At 38.2% G+C, this 22,876-nt stretch overlaps 1 pseudogene; it reads left to right on the top strand.

Moving 5' to 3' along the window:
• The window catches only part of LOC137983715 (fibroblast growth factor receptor 3-like), a 43,794-nt pseudogene extending 20,918 nt beyond the window's left edge, over positions 1-22,876 (top strand).

The raw sequence follows: 22,876 nt of genomic DNA on the forward strand, positions 1-22,876 counted from the left end.
ATGAGTGTAATTATCCGAGAAGACTTGAAAGTCTAACCATTTGCAGATGAATTTACAAAGACTGCACTTTCTCCCCAATTATAAAGACCCACAGTGTTGGTCTGACTGGGGTTGTGAACCTGCGATCAACCGCACGAAAGTGCGATGCCTAACCAACTGAACCAGCGGTGGTCGATGAAAGAAGAAAAACATGTAAGGTTGTAAACAAATAGTCTAGCAGCCACCTGAAGTTCCTTTAACTGTTACATGTTGCTGGTATTTTTCAAGGGGAGTGAATAAAGTACCAAAGCTGGATTGAATTTTAGCTACGTGATAGCCTCTTTAGTGAAAATTTCTTTCGTATTAAAATTATTTAACGGACGTGGGTAACTTGAAATACAACAATTCTACGTACAATTGAAAACGCAATTACAAAGCGAAGGTGCAAGATAATTGTTAGTTATCGATATCACAATCCAATCTGTGTAAACCGTAATTCGCAAAACCAAGAATAGTTGCAGAAATTATTGTATGGAATATTACTGTACTTTGCTGGGAATTTTCGAGAAGCCTTCAAATGAACTCTTGATTGCTTGCAGTCAGTTTTCTGAAATAGTCCAGGTGGTCAAAGTTCTAAAAAAAAACCAAAATCTGGCATAATTTTTAGGGAATCAGCTTAATGTTGCAACGATAACGAAAAACACTCGAATCGTTTCTCACATTCTTATTGTTCTGAAAAATTCCACCAGCATTTGGGATATGGCGGCTCTTTCCAAGCCAATGAACAAAGGGGACGCCGATTTGTTTTGTTTTGTTTTGTTCTGTTTTTTTTTTTTTTTTGCCGAATCGGTGAAATTGGTTTTCGGAAATAACAAGGAATCAGCTGATAGAGGCTTTCGTTAAAGCCGAGAATTGCAATGTCATTGCATGATCTAGAAGTGACACACCATCGAAATCTTTGATAGCATCAAGAGAGAGCTTTGGCACTTGTAAGAGACTATTATGATATTGTTATTAAATAAGTGGATAAGGGTGCCGCGGTGGCAGCTATGGATAAGATATGATGACCTTTGTGACAAATTAAGTGATTTTGAAGGCCAAATTACTCGATAGAGATCCTACTCGAGACCTCACTAAACGTGTTAGGTAAGAAATGAGATTCTTTTGATTAAAAAATTTGACCTAAGACAGGATTATCCTTCCATGATCAGGGATATTTTTTTATTGCCAAAGTTAAACAACGTGGCTGACCGGGTAGACTAATTATCTCTGGATGTATAACATCAATGGCAAAAACAAGTACCTCGAATTATGTAGATTACGAGTGGAGGGCCCTCTTTTCTACCAGCATTGAGTTGAGAAGAATTTGCCCATTAATTAATCAAATAAATGAAATAGTACCACTTTGGTTCCACTGATGCTCTAATGGAGTGGTTTAACCTTTTTTTTTTTCTAAAAGTGAATACATTAGCTTGCAAACGTCCATGCAGTGTCTCTAATCCATCTCTAATAATCTAACCTTAGTAATTAATTAAGGAATTATAATATTATTATTCTACACTAATTTGACCGTTTTCCATTCCGAGAGTTTTTTCTGGGCCAATAAAACAGGTGATAGAAACTGACAAGTGCAGCAAATTTATAAACCCCAGCTGTGGTAGAAGACCAGTAGTCTATTGACATGTGCAGCTGATTTGTATTTGATTTGCATTTACATTGAAGTTTTAATTTGCAAGAGGAAGTGCTCAATGTCAATAACACCAGCTATAAAACGTTTGCAGATAACCCTGCCTCAGTCAGGCTGGTTGCTAACGCAACAGAGAACAAAAACTGTTCTGCTTCCCTGCTGGTGAATTTCACATGTGAGGCATCTCAAGCCAATCCACCTGTGGAGAGCTACCAACTTTTTAAGAGCCACGAAATTGTAGACACAAGCAGCAGAGGAACATGGATTGAGAACATATCGAGTAAAGGAGACCATATCTATAGCTGTAGGGCTTTGCATTCCTTGGGAAATGTGGCAAGCTCTGATGTTACTGTAACCTTTAATGGTGAGTTTGATCATGATTGTAATAGAATATTAAGTCGCCTTTTGCAATGTGCACTTAATATTGAAGTTACAACTGCTGTTAATCAATACAGTGTAGACTGTCATGTTTGCCTTTATTATTTTTGTATAACATGAAGCATTGATTCTTGTATTGCTCTTCCACATTTTGATTCTCTTTTTTTCAGTTCCAGTTCAGGTATCTGTCCATGTTAAAAGTGGCAGTGAGACTCTTACAGAAGGTCGCAGTGTGTCTTTAAAGTGTAATGCGTCTGGGTACCCTCAGCCTACTGTTACCTGGTCAAAATTGAATGCAAATGAGTTAATAACATCAAGCCAATGGATTAACTTCACTAACATCAGCAAAGAGGCAACTGGGGAGTACATCTGCAATGCAAACAACACCTGTGGTGAAAAGTGGTCCTCAGTTCGAACCATTGATGTGCAGTGTAAGGACATCTTTTCCCCCTCTTAAGCTTAATTAATGAAGCATTAGAGAAATTTGACCATTCTCAAGTGAGCCACCAGATGTAGGTTTTTGAGTCCCTGCATCAGTGGCTGTCAAGAATTGCGCGATGGTTAGTAATAACAATGGTGATGATGATGATGATGATGATGATGATGACAAAGTATTTGTCAGCACATTTAAAATGCTCAATTCGCTTACAGCGGGAAGCTAAAAACATTTTCACATCTCGGTTAAGATAGGTAAATAAAATCGTATGACTATCTACGTGTTAAAATAGTCACAAAAAATGTTTTAAGTTTCTTCTTAAAAATAGTTACACTCTCAGACGTTGGGGCGCAATAAGATAATTTTCTTTGACCATAAGTGGCTGTCATGACGTTTGGAACTTGTACAAGTAGATGATTGGCTGAACGTAAAGAATGAACTGATTTATATGAACTGATAAGCGAAGCAAGATAGCTAGGCGATTGTCTATTCAGAATTTTATAGGTTTAAGAGTAAAGGCCAATGCAGATTCTTAAGCACTAGTCTGCATTGACTTCCTCTTAGGTCACTAGCTAGAATAATGTGGTCTCTCCGACTGGTTTCTGTCACCGTAGAAAGTCCATAAATAACACTATCGCAGTAATCGATGCGGGAAATCACAAAAGCATTTACAAAACGTTTAATATTAGTTTGGGGCATGTACTTTCCAATTCGACTAGTTAATCTTATCGCGGATATAGCATTGTTGCAAATATCGTTGACATGCTGTCTTCAGTCAAGTTCCTTATGTCCAGTATGAAACCTAAGTCTCTTACTTTATCAGAAAGTTCAATTATCGTGTTACCAAATGAAAATTGATAAAGGACGGGATTTCGAAAAAGCGAGAGGTAAATCGGACAACTTTTGTTTTTCCGGCGGTGGTGGTGGGGGTTAGTTATCGGGGGAGGGGGTGGGTTAATAGCATCTCCTCTGGACTTCCACACCGCATTTTTTCTTGGGTCAATACTATGTACTTATTGACCGAGAGGAAGGGCCGGACGGGAAAATATTTGGCCCGTGGTTATGGCGTACGGACCGAGCGCATGGAGGTCCATGCACCAAGACCGAGGGCCAAATATTTTCCCGTCCGGCCCGACCTTAATTCTGTCAATAAGCACTTTATCATATGGGCTCTTTACACTATTCATGAGCACACAGAATTGAAGTTTGGAGAAAATAAGTAACAAAAATTTACACAGACAATTTACCTAACATGTTCTTTGCATTCGCTTTTCTGGCTGTAAATAACTTGGATGTTTAAAAGTGACGAAATCCTCTAAAATCGCATCGCACGGAGCAGCACGTGTTCCTAGTAGGGCATTATGGCTTTTTCCGGCCCCGCTCGCGCTAATGCGTACGCCCCTCGTACGGGGATTTTCCCAATAGTTTTACAATGAAAGCTCGCCCGGGGACGTACGGGCCCTATGATAACTCAAATTACATTGTAGAAGGAGGTACCTCATTGAATTTGACCAACATTGTCAGGCACAACAGGAGAACGTTTATAGAACAGATTTCGTCAAATGCAACACATCCATCAGGCAAAATGGAAACAGTCATACCACTACAACCATTGCCAACGCTACAATACATACGACATAAGACGAACTTCTGAAACTATCGCACACATACAACAGCTTTACAACATACGCGTTGCCCACAGACCTATACGACTTTCCGACTCTCAGTAACTGATTTCAGTGACAAAGGTGAACCCAGGGACAGACAGGGAGCAGTATACAACATCACATGCTGCGATTGTCAGGCTACGTACATTGGTGAAGCCAGCAGGAACCTAAGCACATAACTTACACAACACAAACGAGCGACGAAGAATGGTGATGTCAGTAATAATGTTATTGCTGAACACCAGTAAAAAAAAAAAACACTATCGACAGGGACTCTGCTAAGCACTTAACCACCTGTTCGAACTATTAATAACCTATGACTTACACTTGAAAGCTGGTATACATATTTAGAGAAAACTACATTAAACCGTTGCCAACCTGTACCTGTGCCTTTCAAATGATTTCTTAACAGAAAACATTAACTACAGACAATTTTTCTTCTCACCTTACAAGTCTACTGCGACCTCTACTTACAACCCGGATTGCAATGCACCATTCACCACTGACCATCCACACTTCAGACTTGAGCATCCCTACTTTCATTTAAATTTCCAATCCTCACTTTATCTAATGCTCATAATACAGAATTACATGAGTAGAGCTAAAGACAAATTAAACAGCTGAATGTGCAGGCCTGCCACTTCAGCATTCCTCCTAAGAAATACTGAAGCATTCTGTTGGTACACTAACGAAAAATACAGAGCACCTCTTAAAACAACGACTATCCATTTATTTGCCAAATTAGAAAAGAGTTTTACGGAATACAATAAATTAATGAGATCACACTCAGAATAGTATAAACTAAACGAGCTGAGTAGTTCAATATATTACGAGCTTGCATTTTCTGGGCATTTTGTAACACATACACACACACAAATAATAACTTGAAGTAGATAAGAAGATAAATAATGAAATAATGACATATATAAATCTAATTAATCTAAAGGAAATACATTAAGGGGAAAGAAAAAAAGAAGAAAAATGAAGAAAAAAGTACCAGATAGTAATATAGCATTTATCAATTCTTGTGTTTTGAACAGTAATAAGCTAAGAGTGAAATGACAATACCAAGCTAGCATTAAACGTAGGTAGATACGAATTTTTTCATCATTGCTTGCCTAAATAAATGAAAAGAACTAGTTTTTAATTCTCCATCCAGATTATTCCAAACAGAAGTACCAGAAAAGTGTAAATTAAATTTACCGTAATTAGTTCTATCATGATCAATATAATAAGTTGATTTTGATGATAGCCTATTATTATCATTGTGTTTGGATGGCATACGAGAAAAAAAGTTGTCAAAAGCCTTAGGTAGTAAATTATGATGATACTAAAACATAAAAGGGGCAGTATGAATGGTCACAAGATCTGACAGATTGCTAGAGTGAGCATCTCGATTAGAAAATGTTATTAGTAGTACTGCCTTTTTCTGCAAAACTACGAACCTCTTTAAACCTCTTGTGTGATGAGATCTTGTTATTTTCTCTCTTTATAGATGCTTCCGAAGCTACGGGTGGGGGAGGGAATTATTCGGTGTTTGAAGGAAGCACAAAACTGTTTTCGTGTCCAGTTGATGGAAACCCTGAACCTAACATAACATGGTACAAGGACAATGAGGTTATTGAACCAGAGATTCCCAATGCAAAATAGATAAAGGCGAGGGAAACTGGGTGTTACACTTGCTCGGCGATCAACGCACTAGGACCACCAGTCACCATCACACAGTGCCTTATTGTTGGTACGATTATCAGTCTTTTATATCACTATCTTTTATGTAAACCATTTTTGAGGTAAGTACGCTGTAGATATCAATGATGCTCATATGATGAGGTCGGCCTCTATAAATAGGCTCTCATTTCATCATAAACAAAAAGCATTTAAGTAATTCCCTTGAAAATGACGTACTACCCACATTTTTGCCAAACTTGGCACAATTGATAATCACGCAAAGGACGTAAAAAGTGCAATAAAATGATGGGGTCATCATCGCTGCATGCCCTTTATTCTTGGTTTTTTAAAACCGAATTACGCAAGTAGCGTTCAGACTTGATCAATTGGAAAAATTGTTGTTATCTAGCAAAAACTACTTACTGTGACTGAAACGATGAGCCTACTTGTTTTTGTTTGTTCGGGTTATAGTCTTTCAGTAAAGTAATCTCAAATTGCTCGATCTTGCAAAGAAATATAAGCAAATCGGACCACTACAGTATAACTAACACTCAGTGACTGAATCCAACTTCTACTATCTAATGATTTTCTTCTTACAATATGTTTGCCGTGTACCTATTATGAGTAAATAACACCATTTATAAAAAAAGGGGGGGGGGGGGGGGGGGGGAAGGCGGAAATATCCGCTTCAAATGATCTTTTCCGCGTAAGGACTGGGCGAATTCCCAGATGGCTTCAAATGAAGGATGGTGCAAAACGAGGGAATCACCTTAAGTTGATAAGTTTTTTGCATTCATTTTTTCATATTATTTAAAGGAACTAACTAATTAATTAGTTTTTAAACAAAAAGGTTATAAGTTTTTAATCCCTGTGAAGGTTTTTTTTTTTCTGGGCAAATCTGCCCTTTGTCAAGGGCTATTTTTGGTTGCTGTGTTTTGACCATCCATATCACCCATCCTCAAGATAATAAGATAATCTCCAAGCTGATAAACAATTAAAGATTTAAGAGTGAACTGGCTTTTCCAAGCTCAATTTTGCTTATAAAGATAATAAAGAGGTCCTTTTGTCGACTAAAAAGGCATGTAGTTGACTATTTACTCTTATTTTTGGGTCTTTCTCCAGGTACCGGTAAGCAATGTATTTTTGGTCACTTGAGATTAGTCTTTATTTGGAGTTGAATGAAGGGGTAGTTTCTAAAGAAAATGTGGTGCTGCGTCAGTGGGGAAGTAGTATACAAAAATTTGGTTTTTAGCAACGGAGTTGATAATGTAAATTGGCCACCTTACAGAGATTCTAAAAGCTGACGTTTCGAGCGTTAGCGTCTGACGAAGGGCTAACGCTCAAAACGTCAGCTTTTAGAATCTCTGTACGGTGGCCAATTTACATTATCAACCCCGTTGATAAAACCAAATTATTTATTTGGAGTTGTTTTGCTTTCTGTCTTTGATTCTTTTGTTTTACATATTTTCTGCTTCGGTACCTGCAGAAGCTAACTTTTTAGTCTTATAGAAACTGGCATACACTGTTTTACACCATTTATAATTGATTTCACTATTATTATGGTTTTATTCAAATCGAAGCCCCTTTATTAAGCTCACCTTAGTTTTGAAACAGGTATTAAATATATTATCTCCAGATCTACGGTGGTGGCCACAATTTCCTGGGAAATCTTTAACAATGATCGCCAAAAAAATGCTTTATTTAAAGGAGCTAGTGCCTTAATAAGTTTCATATTAAATATCCTCATAGTAGCCTCTTAACTCCCTCCCTACCCTCCTCTTCCTCCACCACAAGCAATGTTGAAGCCAACCCCAGTATTTCCGAACGTTTCCGGAATTGAAATCAACATTGTAAGGGGATGAGGAGGTAGGGGGGACAACGCTGGCTTGCTCGTACTTTATTGACTTCCTGGCAGCAATTGTGTCCACGATTGTACTGCACGTTATCCAATTTCTCGTTGAAAGAAAAGGATATCTTGATCTGGAAATGACTCTCGAATGTTGGGCCTGTTAGGGGTTATCGGGATAAAGGATATTTTGGTAAAAACATAGGGCTATGGGATATTTGGGGGAAAATTTAACCGGATACAAGATATTTAAAGGAGAGATTCCGGGATACCGAGCATCAAAATTGTCATTGTTTAAACAATAAAATAAGTTCGAGAGTCAATATAGAAGGCTCAAGAAGTAAAAATGATATTCACAAATGCATTTTCTTATCAGAAAAAAAAAACATTTGACTCAGAAACCTAAGCAAGTATTACCGTTAACATTTAGTTATAAAAGACGGAATACTTGTTTATATAATGAGAACAATAATGCACGTACTTTGATTAGTTCTTACCTAAGATATACAAGAGGACCGATGCATGGGTGACGTTATCGTTAAAAAAAACACTCCACTTTATTGGTAAGCTTTGTGTAAAATCCTGTTCATAGAAAAGCCAATCAAAGCATAATGTCATTATACTCGAATAGTGTTTCCCTATGATCTATTGAAACGTTACTGTCACAGTATCAGGGTACAAAATCGCAGTAGGCTTACGAAGCAATACGAATGGCAATTATTGTCATGCAGTAGAGCTTCCTTACTATGAATAGTGTTGATGTCATTATCTACTGAGAGCTTGCTGGTGTTTTTTATTTAGTGCAAGAGGAACCTACCTCAGCTACGCCCACCTCTACAGAAAAACCAAGTAAGTGGTTGTATTAATATTAATTACTTTAACTCAGGCTTTTAAATAATTTGTTTGAGATGCAGTGCAAATATTGTGCTTATCGTTTACAAGGGATATTAAACCTTGAGGATAAATAATGTTTACGCGTCAAACCCTGTACGACCAGATTTGTGTACACCAAATGACCTATAAAGTTTCCAAGACATGTTTGTTTAAGTGGTGGACATACATACACAAACTTATCTTGATTCGCAAGGAAGGGTTACGTTTTTGCAAACGTTGGCCGTGTAGCACTTATATTTCAAAAGACTTAACTATTAGAGTGTAATGTGGAGTGCTAGTTTTCTACACCTATAGACCATTTGAGCGTTGGCCCTACTAATGGAATTGGGCCCACACAAGGATAGGGAAAAACTCTGACCAGGGTGGGACACAATGCATACATACAAATATCTGCGCGCAGGTAACAGAAAAAGAGCTAATAACGAAAGTAAGAACACAATAGAATGGACTATTACATGGTTCCCTTGCATACATTTCCTCTACTGTCTGTTGTGACCTTAATTAAAGTGATTCAACGAGCTTTCTGCCATCCATCGAATATCAATCGACACCTCAGTAAGTAACTTGAAGTACTGGAGTCCATACAGTGTGGTTTCACTTTCGATTAGGAACCACATTTTCTTAAAGCCGGCTTGTACTGTTAGCCGGTGCAATATTATTCATATATTAGCAAATTTGTAATGCCAGTTCAGGGTTTTTGCTTGTTTTTCATCCAGTGAACTTTCATTTGAGCTATTTGAACACTTTAAGATAACTTAACTCACCTCCATGTTCAGGAGATCAAGCTTTTCAATTCATTACATAGTTAAGAACTACTTGTAATAGGTACTGCCGGAGAAGCTATTTGTGGGTCAGACCTGTATGCTCGTATTGATGTAGTAAATAAAGATTGTTGTTGTCGCGCCAAACAGTGCTTTAAACAGAGAAAAGATTCATAACTGTTTGTCTAGGATTTGAATTTTCAATCAAGGGGGAATCAAATGTTTGCCTCGTCCCATTTTAGCAAAGCAAGTTTATGCGGACCTCACGATAATGGGAGACTTTTTGTCAGAATACAGAGATTTGAGTAACCAAGTTTCAAGACAACTGGTGGATTCATTTGTGTCACAGGTGCATTTTTAAAATCTCTCGTATGTAATCTAGTAACTGACGAGCGAAAGAATATCAGTTATTTATTTATTCAAAGTGTACATAATTTCTTTGATAAGAAGTTCCTATCGTTTTTTATTTTTATTTTCAAGGGGTAAGAATTCCTTGTTCAAAAGTGCCCCAAGTGAAGAGATTGCAATGCTAAATGTTCAATAAACTAAGCCATTGCTAAACGAACACTTTGTTAGACATCTATTTGTTTTGGAAATCTTATAATTTTTGTGTATAATTAGTTATTAACGATTCTGATCACAATTAGAACTAGAACTGAAGTGAGAGGCATTCCTTTATAAGCATTGCCACAATTTCAGAAGCTTAAGATGAAAGAATAGTACAACACTTGTTGTTGAATGAACTGAGCAAAGCAATCATACTGGTCATCTGTTTTCAAGAGTCAACACTCCATTTGTCTTATTATTAAACAAGTGTTTTGGTTTTACATTTGTTAGATGAATAAAACATACCAGAATGACGACAATTATTTAAAGACTGAAGTGACAGGACTGAGGTTGGTAGATGGAACCTACTTTAGTTATTTCGACAGTGATTTATTCACTTTTTGTCTTGTTTGTTTTCAGGAGTGGCAGTGTAATTGTATCCTTTACGATTTACTTTAAAAATGCCGTGACCCCTAGTCAGGGAATTTCAAAACTTGAAGCTGACATTTCTGATGGCACTTTTGGTACTTATCAAGTTGGAAGTTTGATTCTTCTCTCACCTGGGACTAGCACTTTCACGTCCACCACACCACGAACCTCTCAACCAACAGGTATGAAGGAATGACCATCAACGTTTTCATTTCCTAGTGGATAGTAGCGTGACCAGGGCCTTGAGTCACTAGCCCACGCAGTATCTTTGTTTAGTGAAGATATCCGTATGGATTTTGATGATTGACAACTATGCAAAACTCACGGTACGGGAAAGGAAAAGTAAAAATAAACAAAATCTGATGGAATCATATTGCCTGCATGGGGAAAGACAAATAAAGTCACACGATGAAGAAAGAAGCTATAAAAATACGTGGGGATCATGGAATCTGACAGGGTTTTGTACGAAGAAATGAAAACCAGCCCGAAAAAAGAGTGCATGTGGCGTTTGGGAAAACTGCTGAAATGAAAACTTAATGTGGTAATATGATAAAAGGAATTAATATGTGGATAGTGTCCATCCTTATATACTCTGCAGTATTCATTGACTGGAGTGAGAGAGAGTTAAAAGAGCTTGATAGAAAGACCAGAAATATCTAACCCGTGACATACAATGTTCTTCATCCGCGAGATAGCGTAGCCAGATTATACCTTCCGAGAAAGATAGGTCGGAGAGATTTGTGCTCGGTTTAAGAATGCGTGGACGTGGCAGGAATGAGTCTATTTAACTATATTTCTAAGAGCGAATAAGAGTGGTTATTGGCAGAAAAAGGAAAAGAGTGTGCTCAGTTAACGAGGTAAAAGTGAAAACAATGATTCCCCTATAGGTACGTACGCATACTGGATGGCGTTCCTTTAGCCGAACCTCGAAAGCATCTAGACTATCAATTAATCCATATCGTTCCAGTTCTTGGGATTTGTTGTTGCACAAACAACATAATCCTCTTGGAGCATTCTTCAGCTAATGGGTGTTATAGACCCCACTCTTTTATCATTTATCATTTTTATCAAGTTTGGGAACTCTTGTTAGAAGTATAATGTTTTTTCGTTTTTGCTTTGTGGACTAATTATGTTACTCCATATTTATATTCACAGAATTCCAATGCGCATGCGACAGCACTCTGTTGGTAATTATTGGAGTTCTTGTCGCAATCATCATTGTTCTAATACTGGTCATAGCCTGGCAGCACAGAAAGCTAGGTGAATAATTTGATGTGTCTTCCAGGATTGTGTTCTCCATTCTTTTGTACTTATTGGAAATCTGATCTTCTTTTGTTAGGCATTGCTAGAAAGAAAAGGTAGGTATTTTTGATATTTTTTCTTTTTTTTTTGTCCATTGAACATAAATATAAGAGGTCTGCCTCAACGTTATGGGAAAGTTGCAGTTTCCTGTAAACGTTTAGTACTATATCAGTCACTGTGTTGCATCAAGGGCACAAAATCGTTAAAAAAGTATAAATGTTTATAGTAAAAAGAAAAAAAAATTGGCAAATCGAGGAAAGCTGTTTTCTTTGTTAAGGAAAAAATTGCAGAGGAGCGGCAGGCGTATAGTGTCACCTGTCCTATGGCAGAAAAGATAGTAACGATCATTTCCCATCATCGAAAATATTTCGATTAATCTTTCTTTTAAAAGAAGCTGTTTTCGAAATGACCTTCTCCTGCAAGAAGTTTAAAACGAATGTTTGCAGGTGCGAGATTGCAATGATACAATGCTCAAATGGTGACGCACAACCAAAAGGAGCTCATGAGAGACCTTTTGTTCTCCCCCACCCAATAAATGGTGATGGCGTAACTTGAAAATCACCTATTTGGTCCCCACCAGTTTTCTTTTTGGTTCTCCCATAAAATAACTCGCCTGTCCGAAATGATGTTTCATTTCTTTCATGGCAATTACTTTAAAAAGGAAAAGAAAGAAATAGTAAAAAGAAACGAAGGCTAAATTTGAAGAACTAACATTTTTGCCTACTCTTCGATGTGTCGTTAGGCCATACAAGGTTGCAGAAGATAAAGATAGAAGAATTTATGACGTGAGTTTGAAAGCGAAAACGCAAAATGATTTAATAGACTGATACTGTTTTTTCTATTACTGAAACACATTTTGCCATTTCCAGGAAGTTAAAGCATGAGTTGATTATTTCACATCGTAAAAAAACCTCGATTTTCTAGGTTAATTAATGTACAGTCAACTCTCTCTAAGACGGACACCATCGGCTAATAGAGAGTTGACCCCAGGAATTTTAAGATAATAATGCTGAACCTGTGCACAGTGAATACGCGTCTGTTTAAAGTTTGCTTTGACTTATTTACTTGAACGAAACCCACAAAATGGAACAAAAACATATTACAATTTGAGTCTCTTGTCCTTTTACAAAGAGTAAACAGTACATTCTGCAAACGGGAACATAACCGCCTTGACTTAGGACTGCCTTTCGCGGCACTAAGTTTAAAAATATGTCAGTTTTTATAATAAAAAATATTGGTAAAAGCAACTTAAGTTAATAGCTTTTAATAGCCATGGCTTTGGTGGAAATGCACTTAGGAAGAAAAGAAATCTGTGATCGTGAATTGTTTCAGGTGCAACAGTTTAAAATCCTAAAAGCGCTGACCAACGCTGCTTAATTTTGATACGAGGATTTCCTCTTGCAGTTTTGTGGAAGCGAATTTCTTTAGGTCGTCAACTAGTCTAAGAGCTTCTGTAGTGGATTTGATGGTTGGAGCCGGTGGTTTAATGTCCACAACTTGGCCTGCTTCGTCACTGTCTACAACCACTACAACTTTGCTGGCATACAGATCGAGGGCTTCATCCCTTAGTCGTTGTCGCTAGTTGGGGAGGGTGGTATGAACAGGACGCTCACATGATGGAATCCCTTGGTCAGCAGTTACGTATTCTTCAGATGTTGTCTCGCCCTTACTAATTCGTCGTACAAGCTCTGCGTAGTCTTGATCCTCTTCTTCCTCAGATCTCTCTTTATTCTGTACTACATTGGAAAATCCACATTTCTCTGGTACCTCATCCCAGGCTTGTTTGATCCACCTTATTGCCTGTAAAACATCAACTTCCTTGGCGATATCTGGTGCTGTTACGTAGTCCGCGGTTAACAAGTGAAACAACAAATTTGAGGAGGCGTCAACAAGATAAGAGCTGACGTCTGGTGCTAAAAAGAGTCTCGTACAAAAATTCGACTTCCCTAAATCGTAATTTTCGGTCGCATTCAGATCCTCACAAGTGTCCGTTGACGATTTCAAAGTGTCCGTTGTCCGTCTTATGGAGGTGTCCGTCTTATAGAGAGTTTGGTTATAGTCAAATGATTAAGAAACGGCCGGGACCAGCACCAGGCGTCCGTCTTATAGAGGTGTCCGTTAAGAGAGAGTTGACTGTACTCATTTCCTATATCTATTTTACTTATTGATTGTAACAGTTGAAGGACATTTTGAAGTGTCATTGTAATTGCTCTAGGCGATCATTTTCGCCAAGAGTCATTGCAAGCCCTCCTCAAAACGTATGTTTCAGAAATTTCCCAATTATTCTTTCATCTCCTGCAGGACATGTTACCGTTAGCTCGTCAGGCTGACCAGCTCCAAGATGGCTTAATTTCCCGAATATGGTTAAGCAATCCATTACAATCGCATTGCCATGGGTCTGAGTCCTTTAATTAACTGCTTACGTTGCTCGCAACTGTGATGATAGAGTCTTTGCTTTTATTAAATGTAAAGTAAAGGAAAAGTCACTTTATTTAATGATGGTAGTTCCTTCAGTCACGAAACTGGTATCAATGGAAGCCGACGATGCTCCCTTTACTCCCCTCTCGCGGTCAGCGCTCCGTTTTAGGAACATTTAAAGCTACAGCTACACGGATTAAAGGAAAGTTGAAACAGACGTTGAAGTCACCGAGGATCGAGCTGGGGACCTCTCGCTCCAAAAGCCGCGTACTAACCAACTGAGCTACGATTGCCGGTAGTTAGTTTATTTTTGAAGAGTAATGAACTTCAAGGATACTAACGGTTACGAAGGCAATTTAACCCGGAGGCTTCTTTTGTTTTCAGAACGAAGTTGCGATGGAAGAGCTTAATCCTACTAACGATCCACCAAGTAGTTCTAATCAACAGCTAAGAATCCCCATTGAACCTGCATACATGCCCTTACAAGGGACTACCCATTATGAAGTAGGACAAAAAAGCTCTAATAACTCCCCTCAGAATGTTGAATATGCACCCCTTGATATAAGAACAAGGTCATGGGAAGTAACAAGAGAAGACGTGAAAGTGGAAAAGATCATTGGTAAAGGTGCTTTTGGCCAGGTTGCCAAAGGAACGGCAACGAACCTTCCATTCCATTCTGGCACAAAAATTGTGGCTGTTAAAATGCTGAAAGGTAAAAGTCTTTTTTACTTTATGGCTTTGGTTTAGGAACAAACGGACAGTCCTTCGTTGTGTAGAGAACAAACATGTGTAATCCGCGAATATGACTACTGCGTACTTTGGGAGAGATTTTCTGCGATTTCTAACACCTTTGTGTTTAGCAATTACTCGAATTTGACCTCGAACGCACGAAGACACGAATGAGCCCTGATGGCAGGTACACGGAGTACAACTAATGCGAATTTACCTTTGTTTTTTATGCTTATTTGATTTAGCTAACGCTCCTGAGTCAGATAAGAGAGACTTGAAATCCGAACTTGATCTGATGAAGACCCTCAAGCCTCATCCACACGTTATCAAACTATTGGGATGCGTCACTGAAACTGGTAAATGCATCTATGAATTATACTATGATGCTGCTGCTATAGAAAAAAAGCTCTTCTCCTCTCTATGAATGCTCACTTGTTCCAAACCAAAACAGTTCCCACCTAAATCTCTTCTCAGCATCACAATAGGATATTGCATAGTAGTTCCAATCATAACGAGAAGCCCATTTACAACTTGCCAAAGTGCGAATTGTTCAGTCTACAGTTCTGTTTCAAAACCGAGCAGAAGTGTTTTATCGGGTTTTAAACCACGAGGCGAGGCCGCGTTGTTAATCTTAGACCCGAAAAAGCACGACCTGTGGGTTTATTGAATGGCTTAAAGAGCACTCCACAGAAAGTGTGTCGGAACAAAGGTTCAAATTTAAATGGTGGGTGGAGAACAGTAGCATACTAGAAAAAGAACCTAAGCTTTATCATTATGCTTTATATAAAAATTCAAATGAAGAATGCTTTATCAGTTTGTTAACGCTCAGGCGCGTGCCACATTTTTTCGGTGGTCTGATAGGCTGTTTCGATCAATATGTATTAAATGAGTTTTTGAAATTTTATGTCAATAGGTGTCCACACTTCCGTTGGCTAGTTATTAAAGACGTTTGTTAAAGGGGCTAGGTCACGCTATTTTAGGTAATTTTGTTTAATTTTGTTAATTATGAGCTCTAAACGTCAAATTGGCAGAGTAAGAGTCTTTCATTTGCAAAATCACGGCCACATAACAACTGAGAATGATTTTCCAGCTTTGTAAAAGACATTTTGATATAGAATGATATAAATTTGACTGAAAGGTGGGCCGACGTTTTTCAAATTTACCCAAATTCAGTCTATTTCAATCCTCTCCAGTTTTGTCCATCCATGTCCCTTCTTGGCTTCCCTGTGTTTTGTTAGAGTTCTTCTATAGGTTTGAACAGTTATTTTGATATTTTAGTTAATTCTATGACCATTCGATCAGTGCTGAAATTGCCTAAAATTGTGTGACCTAGCCCCTTTAAATTACCTGCACGCTGCTTTTAAAGGAAATCCATCGTCATCTTTAGTAGGAATAAGAGCTTTCACAAGGCAGATAAAAGCAGGTCAATAAAACGCTCCTGTAAACAAAGGCTTGGGAAGTTAGTTGGATAGAGTGCGAATATATTATGGAATGTTGCGGTTGACCTAAAAACTGATTTGTCATTTCTTTTTATAAGCAAAGCTACCCCTTGGCATCACGAAGACACTAGACTGACCGTAGTCAATTGCTGCATTTTAGCATTCGGAATGAAGACTCATAGAAATAATTGAATTTTATTCTGGTTTATTCAGTGAAACTAGTCAAATCGTCCTAAAATTAAAACACCCGTAGGCAGCATAACATGACGGAATCACACACACCAGTCAAGCGTAGAGCAGAGGAGATGAGAGAACTGTTCGTGGACAAAAGAAGGACCGACAGAGATAATGCATGTTGAATAAACGTCATAATATTTCTCATAGATCCCCTATTGGTGCTGATCGAGTATGTCCCTTATGGTGATCTGTTGGGTTACCTGAGAAAGAGCCGCGGATTAAATGACACTTACTACAAAGACCCGGATATCAAACCCCAAACCAGTCTGACGTCGCAACAGCTGATGAAATTTGCTTGGCAAATCGCTGATGGAATGAACTACTTATCTTTAAGAAAGGTAAGCTTGAGTGTAATGGCTTTCGGCAGTTAATACAGCAAACAAAATTAGCAGTTCGTATAGCATATAATTAGTATACCGCCGATCAGTTGGCTCAGCTGGTTTAGGTCCAAGCTACTGTGCGGGACGTTGTGGGATCAAAACTCTGGCCATACCAACACTCAGGGTCTTTAATTAACTGAGGAAAATGTGCTGCCCTTCTGATGCCATCTAAAATGGTTAAACTCTCTAGTATTCTCAGATTCGCACGATAAACCATTGGCCCTGTCTCACAACTCTTCAATGTTTATAACCCTCTGGGACGTAAAAGAACCCACACACTATTCAGAAAGAGGAGGACATGGAATTCCTGGTGTTGTGGTCTGTCCTCTGTGGTATATCATGGTTGGGAGGATAAATGCTTGGAGATACTATAGCTACACCAAGATTCTCTAAAAATGAAAGGGTAAAGAAAGATATAATATGATATCTATGATGTGATATTAGTCTTGTTTATGGAGTCATTAGTATCAGCCTTATTAATAGCGACAAGCATCTGTTATCAACAGTTGTTATTGTCATAATGTGTTGTCATTGCATATTGGCATTGGTATTATTAATTCTATTATCGTTGCTGCTGTAGTCACACCTGCATGTGCCTGTCATTGCCATTCTCACTGGATCCGAAATCGCCACTGCCACTTCTCCAGTGACACTGGTACTTACCATTCCTTGTGTCATGGTAAATGTCATTAACTTTGTCAAAGAAACTGCTATGCCCGCAACCGCTCAATGTTTTTTTTTTTCACTGTCAAACTTATGCAACTAACCAATAATGTGAAAAATGCTTCACTTCAGATCATACACCGAGATCTTGCTGCTCGTAATGTGCTGGTTGGAGAAACAGAAACATGCAAAGTAACAGACTTTGGAATGGCTAGAGATGTGCAACAGGAAAGCATTTATGAAAGAAAGACAAGGGTAACAAAACTAGAACATAAGAAAGTACAGGAAACTCGACGAGCTTACCGTGTTTTTTTTTAAGTCGTAACCATAAAAGGATTAAGTATAATCCATTCTGTTTTTTATCTTCAACTGCCAGGGTCGGTTGCCAGTTAAGTGGACAGCATATGAATCGCTGCTGTATGGAAAATACACCACAAAGAGTGACGTGTAAGGAGACTTACTCGTTTTCGCTTTAAGGTTGAGAAGTGATGTCTCGTCTAAAATCGAGTTCACCTACTATTCGACCATGCCTGACCTTAAATTTGAATGTACAAAATGATAAGTCTGTGGTGATTTCATTTTTTAACAGATGGAGTTATGGAGTTGTTCTTTATGAAATCTTTACCGTAGGTAAGAATCTGTGCATGCAATAGTTTGCTGCTTTACCCTCTTCGAGATCATATCTTCAAGTATTGTAAAATTCTGATTTTGGATTCGACGTTGCATCTTGCAAATGGCCCACTTGATATGTCCAGAACTGCACCTAATTACAGGCACGCGGATTTCAAAAGCGTCACGAAGTGTCCCCTTGCTCTTTTCTATGACTTCAACATCACTTGTGTCTCGGAATACAGACAATTAACGTCACGAAGTGTCCCTCAAATACTGCTCCTCAGGTAACGATAAACTGATGCATTTACCCTGAACTCAAATTACTCTAACCTTTACCCTTACCTCATTGTTAGAAATAGGTAGCAAAAGCAGGGACACTTCGTGATGGATGCCAAAATGAGGTGTCAAGTGCCGTCTTGAGGATAGGTATTCAGATTTGCTTGGTAGATTCGTTTTGAGAATCAACTTAGAGAAAGCAGGATTAGCCTTAAGCCAGCTGATTAAAAAAAATAATAATTAACTAGAATATTTCCCATACACCGTCAGGGGACGTGGTTCCCGGTGTTGTGGTCTATCTTCATCACTTACATCATCACTCATCATGGGTTGGGAGGGTTCAGTGGGCTCATAAATGGACTGATAGCGGCTGCCATCGGCGCCCTTAGTATGCTGATGTCCGAGCCCACTGCAAAAATGCTATGTAAATAGGACACGTATGTTTGTCCTATCAATTCAATCGCGCGCGCGCGACATTACTCAGAGTAGGGAATTAGGATTCGATGGTATCCTAATCTAAGTCATAAATGCGTTTTGTCGTCAGGGCTAACAGTGGATGGGAAGTTAACAGGGATGGTGGGTGCTGGTAAACATTTCCTTCTCTATTTTTTTCCAGGTGGTTCTCCATATCCACGGATGGATGGCAAGAAAATTGCAAGTTTGCTTCAGCAAGGTTACAGAATGCCGAAACCACAACACGTGGACAATGACTTGTAAAAAAAATGCTGTTTTGTTTGTTTTACACTCTGCTTTGTTTATCCTTTACTTTTACGTCATTTAGTTCAACGACAACGACCCAAAGAAAGTTTAATGTGGAAAAATAATCGTTCGCCAACTGCGAAATACCTTTTAGCGCATAGCACACTTCTTTCATTTGAACTATCTGCAAGACCTTAACCAGAACCGTAACCATAAAGTAATACATGAAGTTCTTAATAGGCTGAAGTAGACACCAAGTGTCACATTATGACATGTATGCAAAGTAAAAAAGTTCATGTTATGATAATAGGGTCACTTTGCGACGCCAACACCAGGTAAGGTGAAGGTCATTATTTTGCCTCAAACGACAATGGTGACCGAAAATAATATTGTAAAATTGCGTATTCCAATCTCAAACTTGGATGCCCTTGACATTTGCACTCAAAACCTTCAGTTAGCTTAATAAAAAAAAATTGATTCAATACGACTTATGCTTGAGACACAGTAAGGTAACTGTGTAATGAAATTATTCCCAAGGTATCAAATCATGATGAATTGCTGGCAAAATGAACCTGAAGCAAGACCGTCATTTGCTGATTTAACACAACAGCTAAAAGGAATGGAAACCCAGCACAAGGTCAGATTCTTTATAAAATTTTAATGCCATCCAATAGCCAACTTCTATATGTCCTGTGCGTTGATTCAGCAGCTTTATGGGCATTTATAAATATTTTTTTTGTATTAAACTTCTCCTTAAGAATTATGAGACAAAGAAAATATCGCCAAGCTGTGACTTTTTTACGTAATAGCCTCAGACGCATGGCCCAGTATCAACTGAAGGCACTAAAAGTGGTCCTTCAATTTGAACGTGTAGACCTTACAGGAGCGTAGAGCGTGAATGATACTTCAGTGCTCGTTTTTGCTGCGTAATTTCAAGTGAGTTAAATACGTAAGTGACAAAAGCACTTTGGTCGATGCATCACAAAATTGTGAAAACAAACCAAATTTTCACTCACTGGACCGACAGCCATGTTGCTTTGCTTAATTAAACAAAAACGGTAAACCTAATCGAAAAAGATGGTGTTTTTTATGGTCACTTCGGACCACAAAATGGCTGCCGTTTCTCTGTCTAACGGAATAGCAGAATGGTCACCTTGACGTCATATAAGTGGTTCGAACAGGTGGCAACAAGGTGTGAGAGATGTATGGGACGTATAACTTCTTGTTTTGAACAAAGAGGGAGGAGGGGGGGGGGAGGAGGAGATCTTTTGTGATGTAATTTTGTAAACTAAATCGGGAAAGAAAAGGATCTTTCAATATGTGCTTTTTTTATTTCTTTTGCAGAGGCTGCTCAACATGCATATTTACAACAATGAACTGTACGCAAATTTGGAGGACTTGAACGCATAAAATAAAAAGCAACCTTAACTCTTCTGTTTTTCAAAAGGAACTTTAATCATTTCGACCTCACACTTGACTTTGATGAGAAATTTCCCTTTCAAATAATCCAAAGTGAATCAACATCTAAATTTTATTTTAATTGATTTATTTAAATTGATTAGTCTCTTTAAGAGGCAGGTTTTTCGTGCTCCTCGGATAGTTGCAATACATCTATTATGTGAAAACAGGAACTAGGGATCACGGATAGCACCCTTGCTTCGAAGTAGCGCAGTTGTGGGAAAAATGGCTGCTAATTTTTGTTAACTTGTCGCAATTTCTAAGACGCATAAGTTGTGAAATTTCGAGGAGAAATTTGGAAATTGTAATTTTTAGCTACGACGAATGGATTTATTTTGACCATTAAGAACATTTTAGCCAGCTGCACTTAAGAACTAAAGGAAAAAAGACGTTGGAGAATTTTAGTAGGTAATCGAAGTGATATGAAACATTTGGTTGTATGTACGAAGCTTTTTCTTGATTACAGGGCGTTAAGGTCCCTTAAACGCCAAATGGACATATCACCAAGGAATACCATAAAGCACATCTTATATAATACCCCATTCACACCAACAAGACATGTCTAATTAAACTGGGTTTAACAAAATAAAAATAAGTCACAGAAAAATGTAGGACTGGCTTTCACCTGAGATTCAGGTTTGTTTCAACACATGCTTTGATCTGTGATAAATTCGTAGTCGACAAAAGTCAGTAAATATGATTTAAAAAGAAAACACTTTGAAACCGTGTTTAACTAAACATGTTTAAGGTTTGGTGTGAATGGGGCATTATTAGACAAGACTTACTTTGTAAATATACAAGATTCCTTCTTGGAACAATAGCTCTTTTTACACACCCATTAACAGATTTACCTTAGCTAAGGCTCATCCGAAACGGAAACTCACTCTTTTAACAATTACAAGAAGCCTTAGGCAGTACAATTGTAGAAGAAAGGTTTTACTTCTTATAAGACGTGTAAACGTAAATAAACTCGGGTATTTTTAAGTTGTTTAGAATTGTGTTCTTGTTAACAAATAGATTCCATGTTGCCGTGTATCTGTTCAGTAATAAATCACAGATGACGTCAATTAATGTGGTAAGAGCAAAAAACGTCTTTTGTGATCAATGCGGAGCTTACGCAAGGAGACGACGACGGCTACGGGAACGCCACAAAACAATAGCTCTAACGAGAAAAAAACAAAAGCTCTGCACGCCCTGCACGTGCGTTTTTCATTTTGGTGCATTTCTTTACCGTTCTCGTCCTGACAACGGGGTCCCTAACAACGAGAATTGAGCAAATTTCAGGTTGTGTACAGGACGTGAGAACATGACGAAACATGATTTTATCCCCAAACAACCACAGCGTTCATGCCAATTTTATTCCCGCAATGTTGATACACACTTTTCGTTCCGAACGACTTGGGATTGTAACGAAATTATTACAATTACGGGAAATAGTATTTTTAGACGACGTTCTCATTGTCGTCGCCGTCGTCCTTGCGTAAGCTCCCTAATTACTGAACAGACGCACAGCAAAATAACATCGTTGTGTTTTACATAATAAATTATTAAACTGTACAAAAAAGCATATTTTATTGTAAAATCCTTCAAACATATTTAGAAGACCCTTCATTTGGCTAAGTCTATGCCTAAAATTGGTTTTAGGCCTAGGGTTAGGCTAATTGAGGGTTTTGTGTTATCTTCAAAAAGGTACAACGATGACCTGCAACGAGTGACCCGTTAAAAATGATCCGTGTTTTAGACCTTCCGAAGAAATCCTGAAAATGAAAAAAAAAAAAAAAGGAGGTCACATTCGCATTTGAAACATTGGTACGTCTTTAGCTTTTCCAAGTGCTCGTGGTCTGAAAGGAAAAAGTAGAACAATCATTTTAAAATCATTCTTTGTAATATTTTACGTCAAATGAGCCTCGACCTGGTAGCTTTATGCATTAATCAAATTTTGTACCTCACATTTCACGATAAAAAGCAATTACCAATTTTACGCAAGTTTCTTCTTAAAAAATATATTAATTTCCGGTAATAGAAAATGTGGTAGGCTTAGCAACACTCTAGCTCTTTTAGAGAAGGCTCCACACTCTCCAGAAAAAAAAGTGGCCTTTTCCCACCCCTTCCCCCTGGAACGAGCTTCCCCCTCCTCCTCCGGGACGAGTGGAATAATTGCTCTTTGGAAAAAGGGAGGGAGGACAGATGTTCGGGAGAAAAAATAAAGAAGTGAAGAAAAAAAAAAAGGATGCTTAAGTAATCAACAACAACTACATACCGATCAAGTCCTTGACCTCCTAACAAAGGGAAAGATGTTAATAAAATTTCTGTAAGCATGAAAAATGGCAAACTGAAAGCAAAGCCAGTTTGCTGAACACGACATTGGGTGA

This window comes from Montipora foliosa, chromosome 13 (assembly GCF_036669935.1).
Source record: "Montipora foliosa isolate CH-2021 chromosome 13, ASM3666993v2, whole genome shotgun sequence".
Taxonomy (NCBI): domain Eukaryota; kingdom Metazoa; phylum Cnidaria; class Anthozoa; order Scleractinia; family Acroporidae; genus Montipora; species Montipora foliosa.